Here is a 12473-nt window from a genome sequence, read left to right as displayed (position 1 = left end):
AATTAGAATCCTTGTCACAACCTTCTCTAGGAGCTATGATGATGTGGGCGGACATTAATGGGTCTCTGTGTCACAGGTTCTCCAAGACATCCACAGGTGGTCGATAAGGAAGTCCCAGCAGTCACGTCCAACATCTCCAAGAGAAGGATTTGGGGGGGAGCACCCTACACCGTCACACTCACCTAGAGTATATAGGCCCACTCCCTGTATGTGGGGGGTGAACTTTTCTTAAATAAATCTTTTCTTCTCTCACCTCTGTGTGTTGCAATTCGTTGCAATTTACTCAGATTTCTGGGTTCTCGGCACACACCTCCGGCTTGCCAGCCCCAGCAGTGCTGCATGCCTCACCTCGCCTCTTCACCCTTACCCTGTCCCTGCCATACCCTAACAAATATAAAATTTAATGACTTGAAGTTACTGAAGTATGAAGAGAAAGACATAACTCTGATGGGGAGTTCAGATTCACTGATGGGGAGGAGAAAGAGTCAGCTACACTTTTCGTTTTCATGATCTTTCCCTGGATAAGTATACTCTGAAATGCACACATGGGGAAGGATGGCAGCACATGGAAAAGCCCTTAAATCTTTCTGGCCTTGTGAAGTCAGGAAACCATGAATGTGGAAATAAGTGCTTTCCCAAGGGAAAAGAGTCAAAGAGGGAATACCCAAACTGTTTGCTTCCATCTGTGACTGATGCTTAAACGAACACGCAGGAAAAAGACTTAACACAGCTTAGCCAAAAATGAAAAATCAGGACCAAGCATGGAGCTCCCTCCCTGAAGGTTTTGAAGTGTGAAGAGAAGCACACTCTGGTGGGGAATTGATTCACTTGCAAAAGGACAGATCAAGAGTGAAAAGCCATTTTTCATCTTGTTCTTAAACCCTGACACAATAACGAGAAAGTAGAAGCTATGTTTTGGAGAAATACATACCTTAGATAAAGATTAACCTTGCTGACTTTGTCTTTTCAGAAACACAGACTTCCTGGTGCCAGCTATCAGAGGTATCTCATATCTTTGTTAGCAGGGCCAGGCAGAAGTGGCAATCAAACTTGCCTAGAGTAAAGGGAGTTTACAAGGCCTAAGGCTTCACGCATTAGGCATAAGTTATACAAATCACAAAACTTGTGATTACAAAAGTTATGCAAATCACAGGACTTGTGACTGCTCAGAGGAGGGAGTGGATGGGTATTCAATCATCTAGTAGATTGGGCGCCATCTGCAGGGAAGTCAAGGATCCCCCCCAAGTTGCCCAGTGGGAATGCATAGGGGAAGTGCACCCTCCATTAGCTCTAAGGAATGTTATTCAGGAATGTTCAGGAGCACTGGGATCCTTATCACGCCCTTCTCTAGGGGCTGTGATAATGTGGGCGGGCATTAGTGGGTCTCTTTGTCACAGGGTCTCCAAGACATTCACAGATGGTCAATATAGAAGTCACGGCAGTCACACCTACCTGACTGCAACATCTCCAGGGAAAAAGATTTAAGCCAGGACTCGGAGGAGCTATGGGGTCACCCTCATCTAGAATGTAGGCCGGCTTCCTGTCTGTGGGAAGCGAACCTTTCTTAAATAAATCTTCTCTTCTTTCACCTCTCTGTGTGTTGCAATTCTTTGCATTACTCAGATCTCTGGTTTGTCGGTGCATATCTCCAGCAGGCTGGCTCCGGTGGTGCTGTGCTCTCTCCACCCCTCCACCTTCACCCTAACCATGCCCTAACAACTTGGAGAAGAGGAGACAGAGAGTTGCACAGGCAAATTACCATCACTCAGGTTTTTAGCCGGAGACAAAGTGCAGACTATGTGGCAAGCACAGTAGAGCTGTGGTGTGCATGGAAAAAGCAGCAATCTTTCTGGCCAGGGGAACCAGAAAAGAGAAGTTAGGAAATCAACAATTAAAAAACAAAAAAACCAACAACAACTGGGGGAATCTTGCAAAGAAAAGAGCCAGAGGAAGGATCCCCAACTCTGCTCGCACTAATTGATCCTTGAACCATGTGTATAGATCAGAATCAAAGCAGATCAGCTAAACAGAAATGACTGAAGAGAGACTAGAGCTGCCACAAGAGAAATACAGTCTGCAATCCAAGCTCAGCCTAGAAAGTTACCTAATAAAACAAAGGAAAAATATACTCAGTGGGGGAAAATAACAGAATCCAGAATCTCCACAATGTAACATTCATAATATCCAGATATAATCCAAAATTATCCAACATATGAAAAACCAAGAAAATAAAATATATTCTTCTAAAGAAAAAAAAGTGATTCAAGTCCAATCCTTTTGAGATAAAATGTTAGAACAGACAAGAATTTTAAAGCAACTGTTATAATTAAGGCAGGATAGCTAGCACAGGTTAGACATAGATATATAAATTTCCCATAGGTAGGTTTTAGGAAGCATTCAGACATTTTTAAAATTACATTTTACTACAGACCAAGCTGCAGCCTACCCCACCCCCTCAGCAAATCAAAAGAAAACTCCATCAGATGCAAGACTAGGACAGCCCAATCTTTCAATTCATGGTTTAGCATAATAAACACTAAGAAACTTTCAGGTACCCTGTCAAAGGCAGACGGTCAAACACCACCCCCTTAACTGACCAAAGCCACAGAAATGATAATAAGACCACCTTGTAGTTCAGGAACTTGTGAATTGGTCTGGCAGGTCTCCTGCAAAAGACAATATGGTCAGGAAAAGACCACCCCTACCCCTCCTATCAGGAGCCCAGAGATATTAATCTCCAGAGCAATGGTCACCTAAGCTCTACCCTCTTTAGAATATCAATCATTGTGAAGGTATATCAGGTCTATTGCAAAGAGCAAAAGGTAAAATTTCTTTCTCTCATGCCAGCTCTGGCATGTCACCCTCTCTTTTCTCTCTTCTTTCTCTAATAAACTTTGAAAACTTTGCTGGCTGTTCTAAAATTTATTTGAGAAATGAGCCAAAGAATCAACGAGTTTTGCACTGCACCTCACCTGGCATCGATAATCACCCTCAATGAAGTGAAAGAAAATATATTTCAGTGCATGAAAATTTCAACAGACAAATAAAGAGTTACAGTAGAGAAACAGAAACAAAAAAGAACAAAATGGAAATTACAGACTGAAAAATACTGTTAAAAGAACAAATTTTAAAAAATTAAATTTAAAAGAGTTTAACTGAGCAAAGAACAATTTGCAAATTGGGAAGCCCCTGAACCAAAATAGGTTCAAATCGACTCTGGCGTTGCCATGTGGCTTCAGAAGATTTATAGACAGAAAAAGGAAAGTGATGTACAGAAAACAGAAGGGAGGTACAAAAACAGCCAGATTGGTTACAGTCAGCATTTGCCTTATTTGAATGTGCTTGAACAATTGGCTGCCTTGATTGGCTGAAACTAGGATGATTGGTACAGAAGTAGATTTATAGCCTGTTTACACAATCAGCTAGGTTACAGTTCACCATGAATAGAGAAACCTTTAGATTAACTTAATATATGTAAGGAGGCAGCTTTAGGCTAAATTTAACACTACAATTGTTTAAAATAAAAATTCACTGAATGGATTTAATAGTTGCATTGACATGAAAAAGGAAAGTGCAAAAGAACCTGAAGATAGAACAATATAATTAATTCATCCAAGGTAAGAACAGGGAGGAAAAAACCCCAAACCAACAAAAATAAAACCTGAAGGGACAGACCTCTAAAATGGTGGAGTAAAGATTTCCAAAAATGTTTCTCCATAAAAACAATAAAACACTGGCAGCTGGGCTCGGTGGCTCAGCCTGTAATCCCATGCCTTTGGGAGGCTGAGGTGAGTGGATTGCCTAAGCCCATGGGTTCGAGACCTGCCTGGGCAGCGAGACCTCATCTCTACAATAAATCAAAAAATCAGCCGGGCGTGGTAGCGCATGCCGGTAATTCCAGTTACTTGGAAGGCTGAGGCGGAAAGATCGCTGGAGCCCCAGCAGGTCGAGGCTGCGGCGGCCGGAAGCGGCCACTGCACTCCAGTCTGGGCGACAGAGTGAAACTCCAACTCAAAACAAACAAACAAACAAACAAAAAAAACACTGGCAAAACCTATCAAAATATCCTTTTTCAGAACTCTTGAAATTACCTAAAAATTTGCCATATTCTGCAGAATGCTGACTCAAGAACTATGCTTGAATCTCAGGAAAAATGGTGAGTTAGAGAGTTTCAACTTTACCTAGTACCATTCCCCTTTCCTCAGCTTCACCGTAGTTCTCACAACCAATACTGCCTCACAAATTCTGCAGCTGTGAAAACCACTGGGGCAGGATGGGTTTGGAGCTCCCCAAAAGCCCTATTCTAAGAGAATTGTCACCATTTGGATTTATAGCTTACTTATCTAACATCCACAGGACTTACCTTTCTTTGTCCTGACTCAGAACTAACTCTATGGGAATTGCACCAGCCCCAGGGCATTTGTGAAAATAAACAGTGCTACTGTTTAACATTTCAGCTGCCTGAGACAGTGTTAGTAGTTGAAACTAATAAGAGGTTCACTAAACGAAAAGAAAAAACTGGACAATGGGAGGTTAGCAGGGGTTTTGAAAAGCTCTAACATATTTCTGTAATTCTAAAAACTATATATTATGTGAAGGGTTTTGCACCTAGGGACCAGGAAGACCTGAAAGGCCCTAATTTATAATCCATGGCTGACTTTTAGGCTTTGTGCAAGGAGAAAGAGAAGGTTAAGACAGAATTATAAACTGCTTGAGAGAACTTAAAATTTCAAGATAAAATGAAGCAAGAACTGAAGTGAGAAACAGGCAATTCGGCAATAATATTTGGAAACATTAATACCCCACTTTCAAAAAGGAACAGTACAATTAATAGAAGTTGAATAGAAAATAGAAGACTTGAATTAAAAAAAACTATAAGCCAATTAGACCAAACAGGAGCCCAGAGAATTTTACCCCAAAATATGGTACCCTGGTATGCTAATTATTTTAAGTTAAGGGCTCTGGAAGGTCAGCAGATGTAGGAAGATGTTCTATTCCAATTCACTTATTACTTTGAGACTAGACACTCCAAAGACAACACAATTGCCTTCCATCCCCTCCTTGAAATCTTATTAGCTATTGAAAAACAGAACACACCTGGATAAACTTTTTCACAAGATGATGTCTGTCTTGGGCTCATTCAAATTCCAAAGACAATCATTTACAAGTTAATTTCTTTCTCCCAGGTCCATTCAGTCTCCATAATAATCATTTATTACCCCTCAAAAGAATTGCCTGGATTGCCTGAGCCCGTAGATTGGAGACCAGCCCAGGCAACTTGGCGAGATGTCGTCTCTACAATAAATCAAAAATTAGCCAGGTGTGGTAGCCCGCGCCTGTAGTTCTGGCTACTTGGAAGGCTGAGGCAGACGGATCACCGAAGCCCAGCAGGTCAACGCTGGGATGGCTATGAGTGTGCCACTGCACTCCATGCACTCCAGCCTGGGCAACAGAGTGCAACTCCAACTCAAAAAAAAAAAAAAAGAACTGCCTACATCCTATATTCTCCGTCTCCCTTCTCTATAAATAAGGATATGAGCATTTGTACCTTATTGGGTTTGTGGGAAATTACTTCCCTGTGATTCTACCATACTAATGCATACTAATAAAAGTATATGTCTTTCCCTCCCATTAATCTGTCTATTGTCAATTCATTTCAACATTCTTAGACTTGAACCTTCAGAAGGAAAGTTCAAATTTCCCTACACAGACATCTATAGAACAGTCCACTCAACAACAGAATACATTCAATATATTATTCTCAAGTGCACATGGAACATTCTTCAGAACAGACCTTATGTTAGGCCATAAAAGCCTCAATATATTTAAAAATATAGAAAAAAAAATATGTCTTCTGACCATATGGAATTAAAATTAAAAATCAATATCAGAAAGCAATGTGGGAAATTCACAAATAGGTAGAAAGTATACAACATACTTCTAAATAACCAATATCATAAGGAGATTGTAAAACATTTTAAGACAAATGAAAATGAAGACATAACATACCAAAACACATGGGATACAGCTAAAGCATTACTTAGAGGGATGTCTGTAGCTGCAAATATCATACTATTTTTAAAAAGAAGAAAGATAGCCGGGCTCAGTGGCTCAACCTGTAATCCCACGCCTTTGGGAGGCTGAGGTGAATGGGTTGCTTGAGCCAGCGTGTTCAAGACCCGCCTGGGCAGGAAGACCTCATCTCTACAATAAATCAAAAAATCAGCCGGGCGTGGTAGCGCATGCCTGTAATTCCGGCTACTTGGAAGGCTGAGGCGGAGGATCGCCAGAGCCCAGCAGGTCGAGGCTGCGGTAGCCGGGAGCGGCCACTGCACTCCAGCCTGGGCAACAGAGTGAGACTCCAACTCAAAAAATAAATAAATAAATAAATAAAAATAAAAATAAAAAGAAGAAAGATCTCATATCAATAATCTGAACTTCTACCTCAAGAAATTAGAAAAAGAGGAGTAAATTAAACCCAAAGCAAAATGAAGGAAATAAATCATAAAGCTAAATAAATATCAAATAAAATATAATATAAAAGCTAAATAAATCATGAAGCTGAAATAAATGAAAAAGAGAAGAAATACAATAAAGACAATAAATGAAACCAACCATGGCTCTAAGAAAAAAACCAACATTTAGCTAGATAAACCCAAAAACAAGGGAGAAGATTCAAAATACAAAAATCAGTACTGAAAGAGGAGTCACCACTACAGACTTTCTAGAAATAAAAGGAAATACTACTAAAAAACTACATGTCAACAAATCAGATAACATAGACGAAATGGTCAAATTCCTAGAAATGCATAAACTACCAAAACTACTGGAAACAAACTGACTAAAGAAGAAATAGATAATCTGACAAACGAAGAAACAAACAAAAAGCTGAACTAGTGCTATGGCCTGAACAGGTTTCCCAAAATTTGTGTGTTGGAAACTTAATCTCAACGTTGGGCTCCACACTCACGGGTTAACACTGTTATAAAAAGAGTTAATAACGGCCAGGCTCGGTGGCTCAGCCTGTAATCCCACGCTTTGGGAGGCTGAGGTAAGTGGATTGCCTGAGCCTGCAGGTTCGAAACCCACCTGGACAACTTGGGGAGACCTCATCTCTACAATAAATCAAAAAAAAAAAAAAATTAGCTGGGCGTGGTAGCACACGCCTGTAGTTCCAGCTCCTTGGAAGGCTAAGGCGGAAGGATCACCAGAGCCCAGCAGGTCGAGGCTGCAGTGGCTGGAAGCGGCCACTGAACTCCAGGCTGGGTGACAGAGTGAGATTCCAACTCAAAAAAAAAAAAAAGAGTTAATAGGAGTGGGTCCACTCTTTTTCCACTCTTCTGCAAAGTGGAGATACAATGTTTGTTGCTTCTTGCCCTTCTACCTTCCACCAAAGATACAGCAAGAAGGTCCTCACCAGACACCAAATGCCAGTGCCTTGATTTTGGAATTCTCAGCCTCCAGAACTGTGAGAAATAAGTTTCTGGATTTATTAATTAAATTATCCAGCCTCAGGCACTCTGTTTCAGTCATATAAAACAGACTAAACTAATAATTTTACAGCTTTCAAGAAAGCAAGCCTGGGCACACATGGCTTCATTAATAAATTCTACTAAACATTAAAAACAAAACAAAAAAACACTAATCCTTCACAAACTCTTTAAAAAATAAAGGAAAAAAAACATTTCCTAACTAATTCTATGACACAAACATGCCAAGACACCAAGTATACACCAATATGCAGACTGGTATTCTTTTGATACCAAGATACCAAAGAAAATAAAACTATAGAGCAATATCCCTTATGAATATAAACACACAAATCCTTAAAAAATGCTAGGAAACTGAATCCAGCAACATTAAGAAAGATCATATACCAAGTGGGATTTATTCCAAGAATGCAAGACTGACTATCATACTGAAATCAATAGACTATATTAATAAAATAAATGTTAAAACCCACAAAATCATCTTAATAGATACAGAAAAAGCATCTGATAAAATCCAACACTCTTTTATAATAAAAACACTCAACAAACTAGAAAAAGGAAACTTTCTCAATGGGTAAGACCATCTACAAATGGTCACATTTAATGGTAAAACAGTAAATGCTTTTCCCCTAAGATCAGAAAAAAGACACACATATCCATTCTTACCACTTCTATTAAATTTTGTATTGGGGTTCTGGCCAATCCATTTGGAAAGAAATAAAGGCATCCAGATTAAAAAAGAATTACAATTACCTCTATTTGTAGATGACATGATCTGAATTTTCTCCAGAAAATTCTAAGGAATCAACTAAAACAATCAGCACTAATAAATAAATTCAACAAGGATGTAGGATACAGGATCAATATACAAAAATTAATTCTATTTCGACACACTAGCAAAGAACATTCTGAAAATACAAGTTTTTTTAAAAATCCATTTATAACAGCATCAAAATGAATAAAATACTCGAATAGATTTAACAAAAAACGTATATGAATTATACATTGAAAACTATATATAATTGAAAGAAGCTTTAAAAGACCTAAATAAATGGAAAGATATCTTGTGTTCTTGAACTGAAATACTTAATAATATTAAGACAGCAATATCCCCACTGATCCACAGATTCAAAGCAATCTGAAATCAAAATTTCAGCTACTTTTTCTCCAAAACTTAGAAGGTGTCAGGCTCGGTGGCTCAGCCTGTAATCCCGTGCCTTTGGAAGGCTGAGGTGAGTGGATTGCCTGAGCCCACAGGTTCGAGATCCGCCTGGGCAACTTGGCAAGACCTCATCTCTACAATAAATCAAAAAAATTAGCTGGGTGTGGTAGCACGCGCCTGTAGTTCCAACTACTTGGAAGGCTGAGGTGGAAGGATCACTGGAGCCCAGCAGGTCGAGGATGCGATGGCTGGAAGTATGCCACCACACTCCAGTCTGGGCGACAGAGTAAGACTCCAACTCAAAAAAAAAAAAAAAAAAAAAACAACTTAGAAGGTAAACTGATTTTTAAGACCAGAATAAATAGAGAAATATATCATATTCATATATCAGAAAACTCCATAGTGTTAAGACAGCAATTCTTACCCCAAATTATAGATTCAATGCTATCTCAAACAAAATCCTAATAAGTTAGCTTTTTAAAAGAAACTGATGAGTTGATCTTAAAGTTTATATGGAAAGGCAAAGGACCTGAACTAGATAAACCACCTTTGAAAAAGAAAAACAAGGCCGGGCTCAGTGGCTCAGCCTGTAATCCCAGCACTTTGGGAAGCCTAGGTGAGTGGACTGCCTGAGCCCGCGGGCAACTTGGCAAGACCTCATCTCTAATAAATCAAAAATTAACCAGGCGTGGTAGCGTGCGCCTGTAGTTCCAGTTACTTGGAAGGCTGAGGCGGAAGCATCGCTGGAGCCCAGCAGGTGGAGGCTGCGTGGCCGGAAGCAGCCACTACACTCCAGTCTGAGTAACTGAATGAGACTCCAACTGAAAAAAAAAAAAAAGAAAAAGAAAAAGAAAAACAAAGTTGGAGCGCTTAAGATTTCAAGACTTACTATATAGACAGTTTACCACTGGGATAAGAATAGACATATAGATCAATGGAACAGAATAGAGTAGTGGTCTCCAACCCTTTCTGGCATCAGGGACCAATTTCATGAAAGACAATTTTTCCATGGACAGGATGGGGAGGAGGCTTAGGATGAGGCGACTGCATCACATTTATTGTGTATTTTATAATGAAATATAAATATATAGCATCATCTCCTTAGCTCTACCTCAGATCATCAGGCATTAGATTCTCATAAGGAGCGTGTGACCCTTGCATACACAGTTCACAACAGGGTTCGTGCCCCTATGAAAATCTAATGCTGCTCCTGATCTGACAGAAGGCAGAGCTCAGGTGGTAATGAAAGCAACAGGGAGCAGCTGTAAATACAGAGGAAGCTTTGCTCACTTGTCAGCCCCTCATCTCCTGCTCTGCAACCCAGTTCCTATCAGATCACAGGCCCTACCAGTCCATGGTCTGGGGGTTGAGGACCCCTGGAATAGACAGCAGAAATAGACTCACAATTATATAGTCTGACTTTTGACAAAGGTGTCAAGGCAATCCAATAAAGACAAAATAAACTTATCGATAAACAGTACAGAAACAACTGATATCTATATATATTTAAAAAAATCCCTGTACTTTACCTTGTTATTGTATACAAAAATTAACTCAAAATGAACTAAACACCTAAATACAAGTGTATTTAATTTCTATAAGAAAACACAGGAGAAAATATTTATGGCATTGTATTGGACAAAGATTTCTTTCTTTTTTTGTTTTTTTTTTTGAGTTGGAGTCTCACTCTGTCACCCAGACTGGAGTGCAGTGGCCGCTCCCGGCCACCGCAGCCTCAACCTGCTGGGCTCCGGCGATTTTTCCGCCTCAGCCTTCCAAGTAGCTGGAACTCCAGGCGTGCGCTACCTTGCCCGGTTAATTTTTGATTTATTGTAGAGATGAGGGCTCATCAAGTTGCCCAGGCTGGTCTCGAACCCGCGGGCTCAGGCAATCCACTCACCTCAGTCTCCCAAAGCACGGGATTACAGGCTGAGCCACCAAGCCCGGCTGGACAAAGATTTCTTTAACAGAACACCAAAAGCCTAAACTACCAAAATTAAATAAATAAGATAGACTTTATGAAGAAAAACTTTCACTCTATGAAAAACATGGTTAAGAAAGCATAAAAGCAAGCTGAAAGGACATAACATGGAGTCAATATACCCAATGAGCAGTCATTTTAACACTGCTTAGCTTTGTCATATTTTTCTAGCAGTTACCCTTTAATCCACTAGGACAGAACAGATTTCTCAGAGGTAGATATTGATAGGTGTTTTACAGCCCCTTCTGAGCTTGTTTCCTAAACAAGTTAACCAAATCAGCTCTTCATAGCCTTCATGACACAGACTCCATCAACATGGCAACTGTCATGTGACTAACTCACCCATCTACCTGCTATCACCTGACATCAGTACCTGTATGTACCTGCCCTTTGTGATGACATAGAGCACGCCACCACCCCACCACCTTAACGTCCTGCCCCCATCGGAGGGGGATATTTAAAAGCATTCCATTGCTCTGCTAAGCTATGGTCTGGCCATGTGCTCTTTGAGCTGTGGCCGCCATGTTTTCTTGACTTTGGGTCCTCCCCAACCTTGGGGAGGTGAATCACTCTCAATCAATCAATCTCTCTCTCTCTCTCTCTCTCTCTCTCTCACTCACTTTCTAAATAAACTGTATTTTCAGTCTAACTTTTGTGCAATTCTTTGCATTTCTCACATGACGCCAATCACACAACCCCACCCTGGCAGGTCTGACCTAACATTTGGAGGCACTGCTGGTATATATATTTTAACCTAACATTTTTGGAGGCCCCAGCGAGGATTTCTAACCTAATATAAGCTATGGAATGGGAAAAAATTTGTACAAGACACATTGTAAAAGGGATTGTATCCGGATTATATTAAAAAAACTTTGGTGGGGTGTTCACTAGCGTGGAACTCTTAACAATTCAATAATATAAAGACAACCCTCAGACTCTTTCCCCTCATAAAAAAGAACTAAAATTTTAAATAGACAATTCACAAAAGAAGATATGTGAATGACCAAAAAGTACATGAAAAGATGATCAATATCACTAATCATCAAGGGAATAAAAATTAAAACCATAGTGAAATACCATTACACATTCATGAGAATGATTAAAGTTTTAAAAAAAATTTTAAAGAATGACAAATATTTTTAAATGACTGGCAGTATTTAGAAAGACTGACAGAATCAAGTGCTTGTGCTTGCAACTCTCATATATTGTTGATGAGAATGCAAAATGGTTTAAGCATCTGGAAAGACAATTTAGCAGTACCTTAGAAAGTGAAACATACATTTATCATACAACTCAATCACTCTAATCCTATGTATTTGCCCAAGAAAATAAGCATGTATACCCACACAGAAACATATATCTAGGAATCAGGAATGGGGGGTAGGGTAACATAAGGGATACTTGCGATGATGAAACTGCTCTGTATCTTGACTTCAGCAATATAAATGTCCAGTTGTAATCTTGGACTTTTGCAAAACTAAGTATCACTGAAGAAATTGGGTGAAGAGTAAATGGGAAGCCGGGCTCAATGGCTCAGCCTGTAATCCCAGTGCTTTGGGAAGCTGAGGTGAGTGGATTTCCTGAGCCCGTGGGTTCAAGACCCGCCTAGGCAACTCGGTGAGACCTCATCTCTACAAAAAATAAAAAATTAGCTGGGTGAGGTAGTACACGCCTGTAGTTCCAGCTACTTGAAAGGCTGAGGCGGAAGGATCACCAGAGCCCAGCAGGTCGAGGCTGCTGTGGCCGCCCAGCCACTGCACTCTAGTCTGAGTGACAGAGTGAGACTCCAACTCAAAAAAAAAAAAAAAAACCAACAAAGAGTAAATAGGATCTCCGTGTG

The 12473-nt window shown here is 40.0% G+C and overlaps 1 protein-coding gene across 1 annotated transcript in view; it reads right to left on the bottom strand.

Moving 5' to 3' along the window:
• VPS8 (VPS8, CORVET complex subunit) overlaps nucleotides 1–12473 on the bottom strand; it is a gene marked incomplete at its 3' end in the record, with an annotated part of 188224 nt that overhangs the window by 60695 nt on the left and 115056 nt on the right. The window lies entirely within an intron of this gene.

The sequence above is a fragment of the Carlito syrichta genome, unplaced genomic scaffold, assembly GCF_000164805.1.
Source record: "Carlito syrichta isolate Samal-C Ts95f unplaced genomic scaffold, Tarsius_syrichta-2.0.1 Scaffold305827, whole genome shotgun sequence".
In the NCBI taxonomy this organism is placed as follows: Eukaryota; Metazoa; Chordata; class Mammalia; order Primates; family Tarsiidae; genus Carlito; species Carlito syrichta.
Note: the sequence above shows the minus strand (reverse complement) of the source record. Positions and strands in the feature narration are given on the sequence as shown.